The sequence below is a fragment of the Ursus arctos genome, unplaced genomic scaffold, assembly GCF_023065955.2.
Source record: "Ursus arctos isolate Adak ecotype North America unplaced genomic scaffold, UrsArc2.0 scaffold_1, whole genome shotgun sequence".
NCBI classification, from domain to species: Eukaryota; Metazoa; Chordata; class Mammalia; order Carnivora; family Ursidae; genus Ursus; species Ursus arctos.
The window spans coordinates 65,300,555-65,314,071 of NW_026622763.1; the positions used below are offsets into that span (position 1 = coordinate 65,300,555).

Below are 13,517 nucleotides of genomic sequence, written 5' to 3' on the forward strand. Positions count from 1 at the left end.
TAAAATCTTAAAAAAAAAAAAAAAAGCCTTCCTGCTATGGCCTTACCTTACTGCTGAAATCTCTTATAAAACAATTCCTTAAGCATTCTCTTTTCAAATCACATATACCTAACCACTTGCCTATCCTTGATGGTGGCACATTGTTTCTTGTTCCTGTGCTTTTGCTTATGATGTTCCTTCTGCCACCTGTGGCCTTTCCCAGTTTCTTCGTTGGATAACTTCTAAACTGAAGATTCACAGATTCCATCTTTTTTAGCAGGATTTTCCTAAACATTCTCTACGTTTCTTTAGTGCTTGACCTTGCTGTTAACATCGTCCTTATCAGTTGACAAATGCAGAGGAGAACATGGACTTATTTTCTTCTCCCTAATGACTGATACAATTGTGTATTCAGTTTGTGCTCAATGAATATTTGTCTAATGAACTAAATTAATTTTCCGACTTTACATTCCTTAGAGCATAGGAGTATAGTTATGCATATATATATGCCACTGCCTCAGTGAGAAGACTAAAATGAACAGGAAATTATTGCCCCAAGCCACTATGACAGTTTATACCCTTTTCCTGGGGCATTCGAGTGAAAACATTTGAGGAGACATCATTAAGGAAAGATTCTAAGGCATTTGGACTAATACGCTAATGCATGTTAAGACATTTGGACTTTGTCCAGAGGGTGATATGATCAGATTACTTGTTAGACTGATCATGGCTGACTGCTGAAGGGTTGGTGAGGACATAAACTGGGAGAAGAAACAAAATGGGGTCTTTTGTATTAAGAGGAATTGAATTTATTCTGATTTAACTTTATGACGATAAACTAAAGAAAGTGAAGGATTGAAAGTAAAGAAAGTGAGGGATTAATAGTGCCAGGTTTCTGCTTGAACGAAAATTGTAGTACTTAATTAAAATCACAGGACAAAGGGAAAAAAAAGGAAAAGGAAAATCACAGGCCAAGGATCTGATTTTGTATATTTTGAATTTAGATACCCAGAGGGAATAAAAGATGAATATCTAGGAAAACTCTTTTTGCAACATTTTGTAAATTAGCTTGAGACATTGCTAATCAATTTTTGGGGCTAGCTATAAAAAGAAAAATAAGGAGCAAAATGATTTTGAAAAAGTTTTAAGATTATGATAATGCTGGTTTCTATTTCATTTGATGACAAGTAGAAATATGTCATAGCTTGGCTTGTTTGTTTTAGTTGGTTTTACTGTGTATGAAATATTTAAAGATGCCATGTTGCATTGACAGATTGAAGCATCTAGTCATATTGCAGTGCTAATAATGTTAGTTTCTTAAACTAATACTGTTGGGAAAAATCAAAGTTCTGGTAAAGAAATGATTGGCCTCACTTAATTTCATATACATCTTCAAATTTCATGTCAATATATAATAAATGGTGGCAAAATAAGATGAAGTTGAGTATACTATGTTCATAATAAAATTTTAAGAATCATTCTTGGAAACAAGATTTTATATTTTAAAATAAAAATATATTCAAAAAGACAACCCAAAGCATATCTCATTTTTTGCAAGAATATTTGCCAATGCTCTTTATGTGCAGAAATTTAATCATATCAGACATGGAACAATAGAACCACTTAAGAGTGTATGTCATTTTCTTACAAGAAGAAAGATAGAAGTAGGCACTAGTTCATTCTTGTTTTTTGATGTGGGTATTTTAGTGCTCTTCTCTCTTCTGTCACATTGCATAAAATATTCCAGGCTGAAAACATTTCCTCAGTAAGACTGGATTTCAGTCAATCTGAGATAGAAATACAGACTGCGGATGTTAAATTGAGTTAACTGCTTTAATTTACTTTAAGGAAAATATTTACTTTCCTATAATATTTAGGAATGGGATTTTTTGGAATAATCTGGTTACTTAAGTTACCTTGGGTTATTTCTTTCTTATTTATTTTCGTAAGACCAATATTTGCACAAAATAGAAAAGTTATTCTTAATGCTAAAAAAGAACTAATTTTTTCTCCCCTTTTCTCAGTTGTCCCCAACACAAAAGAGAAAAATGATCTAGTTAGTCATTTTGATAATCATGACATAGTTTCACGGTTACCTTTTAGCTGTGTCATGTTTGATTTCTAAAGCTGGAGGGATGTGGTAATGGAGCCTTTACATTTTGAGGAAAGAGAAAATGAATTGTATCCTATATAAACCCTAAGATGCAGTAAACACTAAGAGAGTACCATGTGATTTAATAAATAATGGCATCACTGGGTAAATAAACTTTTTTACCTGAAATTATAAAATACCCATATATGGCTTTAAAATAAGCCATGCTCCTATTTTAATCCAGATTTTACAGTAATCTGTTGTGGTAGGTGTTGTTGATGATCTGTCTACAAACCCTTGCCTTTAGCATCTCCCAAACAAACTTATTTACCTGAATTATTACCTCAAGAGTTTGCCTCTGGGGCCACCTAAACGAAGATCATTCTTTTCTTTCTAAAGTTTTGTTAGAACAGGAATAGCATGAACAAGTAGGCAAACAGACTTCTAAAGAAAATTGTGGCTGAGAGGGAAAAATGTAGTGTTCAGAATATTCAGCTGGCTTCGATACAGAGAGGCAGAAAGAAAATATTTAAGATCTGTCTTTAGTCTATAATTTGAGAAAGTCAAAAATAGAGATCTGGCTTTACCAACAGTCTGTATCAACGTTATGGAGGGAAACAGAACAAAAGAGTAAGATACATTTTTGTATTTTTGCCAAAACAAAACAGAAAAAACAGTTGTTTTGGCAAGAAGACATACTATACTGTGAATATTTTTGCTAGTATTTGAAATTTATATCAGAGGTACATTTGAAGTGACCAAATTAAGGGAAGGCATAATTTGTGTTGCATCTGGAAAAGCTTTCTCCTTTCGTCTGTTGGAATAAAAAAATGTAAAAATCTTAATCAGCCACTATGTCTGTTCTCATATAGCATGAGAATGAATAGAAGGATAAGTTACCTAAACGCTTCTCCATAGCAGTGGAAGTGAAATGAAAGTTAAAATAGGTCAGTGCTTTCTAAAATTCTGTTTCATCTTCTTAACAGGGACAGAGTATGCACTTGGTTGGTTTAATTAGCTGATAACTGAAGGAGATAGCTGGGGCTAGCTGTGCAGCCCGCAGGGGGAAGGGGTGTATTGTCAACCAGCTATCACTGTGCTTGCATGGTAACAGATCCATGAGCTAAAACACTTAACTTATTATCTAGCAATTTTGGTATTTGACCTTATCTAGCAATCTGTTAATCTATCTTTTCAAAAAAACTGCACGCTTTACCACTGTTTTTTTATTAGATAACTTCTCGAACTTTCACAAGAAACATACTTAGAATTTTAGAATATGTACCATAAGCTCTGAATTAAAATACACATAAATGTAATTATTGGTTACTTCTGCTCAGTCCAATTTTAATTTTATTTTTAGTTACGTGTGATTCCCTCTGATATACATAGGAGAGAAAGTGATTGAAGAACTCAGATGGCAACTGTATGATTGAAGCTATTCATTCAAAGTCAAGCGTCTGCATATTCTTTCAACTGTATTCGAGCCTGTCCAGGTAAGAATAAGTGATTGTTTATATTATACACCACCATTTTCAAAAAGGTTTGAAACTATAAACAATGTTTTTATTTTGTACCAAATATTAAGATAGTTTTATTGCAGAATATGGTGAAATACATAAAAGCAAAATAAAATTAAAATCACAAATGAGCCTGTTTTTCTAAAAAATGACCTCCTGGGATGCCTGTGTGGCTCAGTTGATTAAGTGTCTGACTCTTGATATCAGCCCAGGTCTTGATCTCAGGGTCGTGAGTTCAAGCCCCCAGTTGGGCTGGAGCCTACTTAAGCAAAAATAAAAACAAAAAGTTCTGTTATCATTTTATTCTATATCATTTAATGTTTGTTGATTTCCCCCTTTAAACAAAGTTGAGATATGTATTCTTTGTTGAATTTCTTTATTATTTTTGTAACAAATCTATTTTTGTTCTGAGAATATGAATTGTTTCATATTTTTCTTTGTTAATATAAACAAATGATTTTAAAATATTTTTTAGATTGTGTTTATTATTCAGACAGTATCTTTATAGATAGATTGGTATGTACGTCACTCATTTTGCATTGGTAGTTACTAAAATTAGCATCAGTCGCTCAATGGCTATGATATTTCAAAGGCTTTTTTATTATTTCTGAATTTACCTCCAGAAAGTAGTAATGAGTTACAGTTTTCATTACCATTTTTGAAAATGTTGGTCCATGACTTAAAATGTTGTCATTCAAAGAAATTCCCAAACAAAACCTAGTTTGTGTTGAAGGAAAAATTCAAAATTAAGTTAATATTCTAAAATTTACTTGTAAGTAGTATTCTCTACTCACATATATTCAGCCAATATATCCCTTATATAACTAAGTGTAAAAGAAAAGTGTATATATTCATCATCTTTCTATACTGTCTAAAAATACATTATTTATAAATGATAAATATATTTTATTCAACTAGTATTTAGTGAAAATTTATTATTGTACTAAGCCTAAGCATTATGATTATTTGATTATTGTTGATGGTGGTGGTGATGGTAGACATAAAGGACAGGAAGATATAAAAGTATTTTCTTACCTCTTTTAATTTGCAATAAAATATGGCAAGATAAGAAGCATATTTCAGTTCCTTAGGTAAAAGTAGAATGTGCTAGGTGCCAGGGACACTTCACAAATGAGAAACCAGTTGAGTTGTGCTTTTTAGAGTAGGTAGAACTTTGAACGGGCGAACATTTAAATGGAGGGCCAAGTTGGAGCAAAGATGCACAGCTGAGAAAGAAAGGGGTGTATTCAGGAAATAGGGAAGATAAGGTAGATATATAGCAGGGTGATGGGAAGTATGTTTTGTATCTGGATTTCTATACTTAGACATTTATATTTCATTCTTATACATTGAAGGAACAATTGCAAGGGAATGAGATGGTCCGTGCAGTCCTTTAAGATGCTTAATATAGAAGTGATATGTGTGTTAGACTAAGGAAGGGAGAGCAAACCCAAAAGAAGGGAGAACAATTTGTAGACTTTTCCTTTGATTTTCATTAGCATTTGTTAAATACTTGCTGTTTGCCAGGTACTTGAAAAATTTAAGGAACCATAGAAAAAAAGATGACGACAATCTTCATTCCTGAGGAGCTTGTAGTGTAGGGGATGAGACATGCATGACCAACAAAAGAATATAATACACCGTGACAGCATACCAATGGAATCACATTTTTTTAAAAGATATTTTATTTATTTATTTTAAAGAGAGAGAGAGCGAGAGCATGTGTGTGCCCATGAGTAGGGGGAGAGGGGGACAAGAGGAGAGGGAGAAGCAAACTCTGCGCTGAGCAGGGAGCCTATTGCAGGGCTCGATCCCATGACCCTGGGATCATGACCTGAGCTGAAGGCAGAAGCTTAATCAACTGAGCCACCCAGGCGCCCCCAATTGAATCATATTTTTAGACAGACTAGTCAGTAGCTAATTATGTTGAGATGCAGGTACTAGGTTATCAACTGGTAGGGTTTTCCTAGAAACGTCGAGTCTGATCAAGGTTACCCAGGAAGCAATGTTTCTAAATGCTGGAAGAATTCAAACAAGAAGCAATGGAAATTTTATCTAGGGTGAGAGTAATGTAAATGAAAACCAAGACCATGGTGTAAGTGCTAGGAGGGTCTTTTACATTAGGCAAGAGGGGCGTGTTGATGGAATTAACAAAATGGGGAAAATACAGCAAAAGTGAGATTTTTTTGTTGGTTAAAATTGTAGGTTTGGTTTTGAACACTGAGGATTTTCCTGTCCCCTCTCACTGTGTTTTCTTTATAGCTTTCATTGCAGCTCCTTATATATAAATGAATATATTCATTTATTTATTATTAAAAGTGATTTGAGTTTCCTTAAAATGAAAGTAAAAGTACAATAAGGGTAAAAACAAGTTACGCCAAGCAAAGCATGAAATATGAAGTCAAGATTAATATCCACTGTATATATAATTTAGCTTTAGCCTTTTCAGCAGCAGCAGAAGTGGATATACGTTCTTGTCCTAAAAGCTTAGATAAATCTATTATAGGAGTCTTAGTGTAGTGGACAGGAAAAGTGTCCTTACTACTTAGAGGTATCTTAAATTTTGCGTTGTTGAAATGAAGGGAACTTTGATAATATATAGTTATAGGTAGGTCAGTTTGTGGAAGTTGAGAATTTAACTTCTCCAGGAAGTCTTTTCTGACTTTTGGAACCTGGACCAGATCCTTCTTCTGTGTGCTATGTACCTTAACCCAGTTTACATTCCTCGGTCATACCATGCATTGTGTCTTGTCTATCATTCCCTGAGACTCAGATTCTTGAGGATTGGCTCATCATTTATCATTACAGATAGAAACTTAGATCTAAATAAAACCCACCACAATGTTAGTTTTATAGAGGATACTCTATAAATATTTCTTAAACGCTAAAGTGAATCATTTCCATGGCTTGTCTTAATTATTGTTGACCTAGCCTTGACATTTTTTTGAGCTCCATATTCGTTTTCTACTGCTGTATGGTAAATCACTTCAACACTTAGCAGCTTCGAACAGTGCTTATGTAGTATCTTATAGTTTCTGGACACAGTTTAGCTGGTGCCTCTGACTCCAGGTCTCTCATGGTGCTGCTGTCACGCTGTCAGCTGGAGCACAGTAATTTCAGAGCTCACCTGGGGCTGAAGAGTCCACTTCCAGACTCAGCCATGGGGAGCCTCTCTCGGTAGGGCTGCCTCAGGTTATGGAAGCTAGTTTTCCCTGGGACAAGCAATCCAAGAGGGCGCAGAAGTGAGCACGACTATGGAAACAGCATTCCTTTACAACCAAATGTAGGAAGTGTCATTCCATGTGTAGTGAATTGAGTGATGGCCCCCAAAAACATATGTTCAAGTCCTACCCTGTGGTATTTGTGAATATGACATTTGGAAAGAGTCTTTGAACAGGTAATTCAACTCAGGATCTTGAGAGCAAACATCCTGGATTAACTAGGTGAGCCCGAATACTCCAGTGACTTGTGTCCTTGTGGGAGGAGAGGACCCTGTGAAGACAGAGGCAAGGACTCATGTGATGCCACCACAAGTCAGGGACCATCTGGAGCCGCCAGAAACTGGAAGAGGCAGGGAACGAAATCTCCCTGTGAGCCTTTAGAGGCAGTGTAGCCTTCCTGACACCTTGATTTCAGTTCTGGCCTCCACAACAATGACAGAATAAATTTCTGTTGTTTTAAGTCCTTTGGTAGGACAGCCAAAGGAAAATAAGATACCACCACTTCTGCAGTCAGTACTTCAGAAGTGAGTTGTAGGTCCAGCCCACATTCAAGGGCAGGGGATCGTGAAAGGGCACCAATATCAGGAGGCAGAGATTATTGGAAGCCATCTTAGAGGCTGCCTATTCCGTCAGATTTCTAGATACCTCCATTTGTTTGGTGTATCTATGCAGATGGACCCAACCTAACAGGTCAGATTACACTATCTCCCATTCTTTAAAGTATCCTACCTCTCTGATTAGAATTACTAGCCATTTGGATAGTCAAATTGGGAAACTTAGAGTCAGCTTGAATTCCTTTTTTATCAATGCGCATAACCTGTAATTGGTTAACCAGTCGTTTTCATTCTATTCCTTAAATTTTCTTGCTTATCTCTCTTTGTAATCTCTCTTCTACTGATTACCGGCTTCTATTATTTCTTCAAAACTAGCCAAATAGCTGCTAAGCTGTCAGACTGTTTCTGAGCTTTTCCCCTTCAAACCTTTGCCTGCAAAGAGGCTTTTGAAAACCCAAATCGGCTTATGCCGCTCCCTTTATGTAACGTTCTCAGGAAATAGAAGACCCTTGCGGTCTGGATCTTAACTTTATAAAATTCAAGCTTCATCTTTAATCATTCCTTAATGTAGATCAATGAAATTATATAAAATTGTCCAAATATATTGTGTTCTTTCATTTTTGCTTGCTTTTGTCTGGGGTTCTCTTCCTCCAGTAATCAAACAGGTGTTTGTTTTTGCAATGAGCAGAATGTCTGGTATCATGACCAGGACAGAATAGGTTTTCATCTGTGTACACTAATGTTACAGAAGAAAGAGTTGAAGACAGAAGAAGCCTAATACCAATAAAATGGCTAACCTTACAGATTAGCCTAAGATGGAAACAAATGAAAGAAAAGAAAATGATGAACTCATCATGCGCAAGACTGGGAACTTTAGGGGTCAGTGAGGGCAAATGCCTGTTCAGAGTAAATCTGCAGAAGTAGAAAGTTAAGAATGTGTGACAGAAAGGGAAAGTTTAGTTTTTGAGATCATAAATGAACCTTAGATTCAACTGTAAGTATAATGTGGTTTTAAGCTTTTAGGCGTATTAAGAGATACATCCCCATGGACATTACAATCTATTAGGCAGAAAGTGTGAGAAATAGAATGTAGTGTTTCAAGATAGTGAGGAGTAGAATAAAGATGACAGAAATATAATGCAATGTTAAGAAAGTATCAGAAAAGAACTAGAAGTATAATTTCTTCTGCCCGTTTCTGTTGTAATAAGACTAAAGCACTCTTGTCTGAAGAGAGTCTCTAGGGAGATCCTTCAGTGGAGAGCTAATTCAAATCCTGTTCAGGAGATGTATTCTGCTTTATCAGAACTCAAATACAAAAGAAAATAACCTTTAAGCCATTGACGAAATTGAAGAAAACCATTTTGCTGGCACTGACCTTTGGCTGTACATTTAAAATTTATGTTCAGTATATCTATATATGCAAGTGATACTTCTCTAATAATTAATGATGTTCACATTAATCTTTATCCATGTAATAACATTAGTTTTCATTTAATGAAGAGATTTAAAGGAAGAAATGTTCTGTACATTTATGTAATACTTAATTGGAAGAAATGTTCTGTACATTTATGTAATACGTAATTATAATGAATGACCTCTTTATAAATTAATTGCTATTTGAATGAAATAGTGAAACCTAGCAAAGTGGTTGTTTATCAGATACGTTGGTCTCTATGTTACAAAGTGGTGAACTATGGGCCTTTTAATGTAAACTAATAATTCCTGTTTTAAGGGCATCATATATTACACCAAAGCCTTTACTTGTTTAGGGGTTAGTATTTTTTATAAAATGTTTTAATTTGCTTTTTATTTTTTATTTATTTTTAAAGTTTTATTTATTTATTCGACAGAGATAGAGACAGCCAGCGAGAGAGGGAACACAAGCAGGGGGAGTGGAAGAGGAAGAAGCAGGCTCATAGTGGAGGAGCCTGATATGGGGCTTGATCCCATAACGCTGGGATCACGCCCTGAGCCGAAGGCAGATGCTTAACCGCTGTGCCACCCAGGCCCCCCTTAATTTGCTTTTTAGAGCATGATTTACATTGAGAAAATCTAGTTCAGTGAAAAATAAAAAATTTTAAAAGGATAATTTTTATACATAAAGATAGAAATAAGTGAGGGAGAAGAATAGGCTTTATATTAATATGAGCAAAGCTTGAAGAAGTGGAAATGGCTATCCCAGAGAAGGAAATTGGCAAATCACGAATTATAAATTGCACGGTTAAGTCAGTGAGGTGGCTCCGCAATCTAGACTGGAACCTTTTTGATCAGGTGACCATCCGTGAAAGAACAGCTATTCATCCAAGCAATCTGTACTTCGTAGTAATCACATCTGCATTTGAAGAGTCTCTCTCTGGCAATTACTGTTCTTAGATGGCAAGTAACAGAAAACTAGTTCTGGGTACTTTAAACAAAAAAGGCGGTCTGCTGAAAGGATAGGAGTTAGTTCGGAGAATCAGGAGGTAATCAGCCAAAGCAGTTTTCAGCAAAGAGAGGAGTCACGACTGCTCCAGGGGGCCTAGAAAGCAGGAGGTGGGGGGAGACCCAAGGGGACTGCCATGCAGCGAAATCTGGACCAATCGTGTGTTGCAGTGCTGTTCCTCCCACATTCACAAAGGGAGTCTGCATGGCTGAGTTTGAATTATTTGCCCTCTGCCAGCAAGGAGGGCACTGATTAACAATTCTTTGGAGACTGTGTACTCATGGAGAGGATGGGTTCCCAAAAGGAGCTTCAAAGTTTTGAGACCAGGATGGGGAATAGATATGGGGCAGTAAAGGCAATAGATGTTTGCTAAAACCCTTCTTCAGAGCTGCCATTTGAAAGCCAGCAAACTCCAATGGCAATAATACCTCAAATAATAAAGATTTTGCAAGGAAAATTAACATAGATTAAAGAATAGTGTTACTCAGGTTTCAGTAGATATCTACTATTACGAGAAATTTATTTATTCTTTCTTTCATGCATATGTTTATTAGTTGCTTGTCATATGTCAGTTGCTGTACTTAGCAGTGAACATGAAACTGTGGAAGAATTAGTCCTTGCTTTGCATCGAGTTTAGGGTCTGGAGAGAATTAAAATACAACGATTCATGTATTGCAGTAATTTTAAGATAAGAGGTGGGTGAGTTTCCTGGGGCTACTGTAACAAAGAACCACGAACTGGGCAGCTTAAAACAACAAAAATTCTAGAGACTAGAAGTCTGAGATCAAGGTGTCAGTAGGGTCACGTTCCCTCCAAAGAATCTCGAGGAGGATCCTTCTTTGTTTCTTCTAGCTTCTGATGGCCCCTGGTGTTCCTGGACTCGTGGCAGCATAAATAAATTCTAGCTCCATCTTCTTCACATGGCCTTCCTCGCTGTGTGTCTCTAGGTGGGTCCGCTCCTCTCCTCTTCTTATAAATGTACCAGTCATTGGATTTAGGGTCCATCCTAAATCCAGAATGATTTTATCTCTGATTACACCTGTAAAGATCCTATTTCCAAATAAGGTCAATGCTGAAGTTCAGCGTGAACATGAATTTTGTAGACATGCTATTTTACCCAGTATCGGAAGGCACAGGGTGCTGTTCCTGGCAGAGTCCCTGAGCCTATCTATACTTGGGGTATGCTGGACAGGGCTACTTAAAGGAAATAACAATGTCTCAACTAAGGCTGGATGTTGAGTCTCAAGGATGGGGGTGTTTGGTGGGCCCTGCAAATGTTTATGAAGAAGCATAGTTCATCAGGGGAACTGAAGGCAGTTCAGTACAGCTGGAGCAAAAACTACTCAGGGCTGGAGGAGGTGTGGAGAGGAGAGACGATGGTGAGGAGGTTAATGAGACACTTGGAAAGGGAGCATGTAGGGACTCTGACATTATCCTGAATGTTAGTGGGGTACCACCAGAGGGAATGAAGCAGGTGAACGGCCACGTGAGGTTTCTGTTACACGGACACTCTTTGGGGTACAGTGTAGAGATGAGAAATGTTTGAGCAGTGCTGAAGAAAGAAAAGCTAGCTAGGCAGCTGCAGTAATCTCGGTTTGAAATACCAGAGGCTTGGTGAAGGAGATGCTGGTGGAAATGAAGGAAAATAAATGTAATTCTGGTATGTTGAGAAGTGGGATTGATTTCTTGTGAGTTATAGACAAAGGATGATAAGAGGAATCAACTATGATGGCCCAGGGTGTTAGCTTCTGAGACTATGGATGATGGTTGTAGGTGCTGAGATTGGAAATGAGAGAGAGAGAGAGAGAGAGACAGGGGGACAGAGATGGATGGACACAGAGACAGAGACTTGGGAACAAAATAGTGGATTCAGTTTGTATATTTTCACTTTTGATTGCTGTGGTGCTTCTAAATGAGAATGTTCAAGAAGCAATTTTCTATATGGGACAGGTGCTGTTGAGTAAGGAAATAGGAGCATATAAATGGTACCTGAAATTGTTGAGTATATCTGAAAAGAATTTTTTATATTATTACTATATCCAACTGAAGAATATTATGCAGAGTGAATGATATTTAGATATAATATTTATTTGGTATTTGTGGCAGAATGATATTTAGAAATAATATTTATTTGGTATTTGTGGCAACATGGATGGACCTGGAGAGCATTGTGTTAAGTGAAATAAGACAGAGAAAGACAAATACCTTATGATTTCACTTGTATGTGGAATCTTAAAAGCAAAACAAATGAACAAATAAAACAGAAACAGATGCATAAACACAGAGAACAAACTGGTGGTTGCTAGAGGGGAGCGGAATATGGGTCATGGGCAAAATAAGTGAAGGGGATTAAGAAGCACAAACTTCAAATCACAAGGATATAAGGACAGAATGGGGAATATAGTCAATAGTACTATAATAACTTTGTATGGTGACAGATGGTAACTATGCTTATTATCATGCTGAGCTTTTCATAATGTATATAAATGTCAAATCACTATGTTGTACATCTGAAAGTAATATAGTATTGAGTTATACTTCCATTAAAAAAAGGATATTTAATGGCATAGGGAAAAACCATTATAAAATGCAAACAGAACAAAATGAAAAGGACAAAATTGGGACACACAGCTGTATCTATAGTAAGATCTCAACACTATGTCTCTGGCTATCTTTAATATGAAGTACTCAAAGCAGATGGGTTTCAGTGTTAGCAGTGGCTCTTTCTGGGTGACTTTAATTTTTTTTAAATTTTAAACTTATTTTTAACACATAGTGTGCTTAATGAACATATACTGCTTTTATAATCAGGAAAAAAATCTGTTTTTTAGGTAAATTTTAGCACATAAAATATACCCGAAATATAATTTTTATAGGATAGTATTTCTAAAAATAAGTAATTGATTTTAAGGATTGGGTATCTTTTGACTTAGGAGGAAAAAGAGTGGTGAGTGAGTAAAGCATTATACTACCTGAACCAGGTATTCCATAAAATACCTTGAAATATATATGGGGATATGGATTCTATATACTCAGCTTGGTTAAGTAGCCATTTGATAAATTGGGGGAGAAATTACTACTTTTGAACAAAAAGTAGACAAAAAATGCACATTGAGAACATTTTTCACTTGATTTTGAAAACCATATGAGTGAAGAGCAATTTAGTAAAACATAGAAATAGATCCTTTTATGTAAGTTGTCAGGTTACCTTATGTAAGGTGATTAGACAACATTTCTGTGCAGATTTTACTAATTTCTCTAAGAGTGAAGTGGTATTTAGATTTCTGGAATGCAAAGTTAGAGCTTTAATATTAAATCCACTTTATTATATCCGAAGGTCGTGCTGTGAGAATGGAACATATTTGCATGTTCTTTTTTTTCCCCACCCAGTTTCAGAATATTAAACAACTGTTCCATTAACACACCCTGGATGATATGAAGATGCAATTAAAACTCTCAAGCCACCTTTAGGCTATTTACTTTTTTGGAGTTACCAAGAGAGAAGACAGGGTAATTAATGTCGTATAATAATTTTAATAAAAGGCTGAATGCTGGCTAGTACCTGCAAAAAGGAAAATTATTTTGACATTTACGTGGGAAGTGTTCTTTTCTTTCAAATTTTGATAATTGCTTAAATAGCATTGTTTGCCTTGACTCATCAATACAATTATTTGCTAATTCTAACCTGGGATGAAATAGAAAAATTTTGCTCTTTAAGGACTGTTCAAA

General features: G+C 36.0%; 1 protein-coding gene across 30 annotated transcripts in view; it reads left to right on the forward strand.

Moving 5' to 3' along the window:
- GULP1 (GULP PTB domain containing engulfment adaptor 1) overlaps positions 1-13,517 on the forward strand; it is a 248,381-nt gene that overhangs the window by 83,751 nt on the left and 151,113 nt on the right. For 14 of the 30 annotated variants that reach the window (XM_057303366.1, XM_057303398.1, XM_048213965.2 and 11 more), the window contains one exon: positions 3,464-3,567. The exons of 2 other annotated variants lie outside the window; for them this stretch is intronic. The gene's annotated coding sequence lies outside the window, so the exon portion shown is untranslated. Of the gene's footprint in view, positions 1-3,434; positions 3,568-13,517 lie in introns of all 30 variants that reach the window. 14 more of the 30 variants (XM_057303418.1, XM_057303376.1, XM_057303375.1 and 11 more) reach the window with 1 other exon arrangement.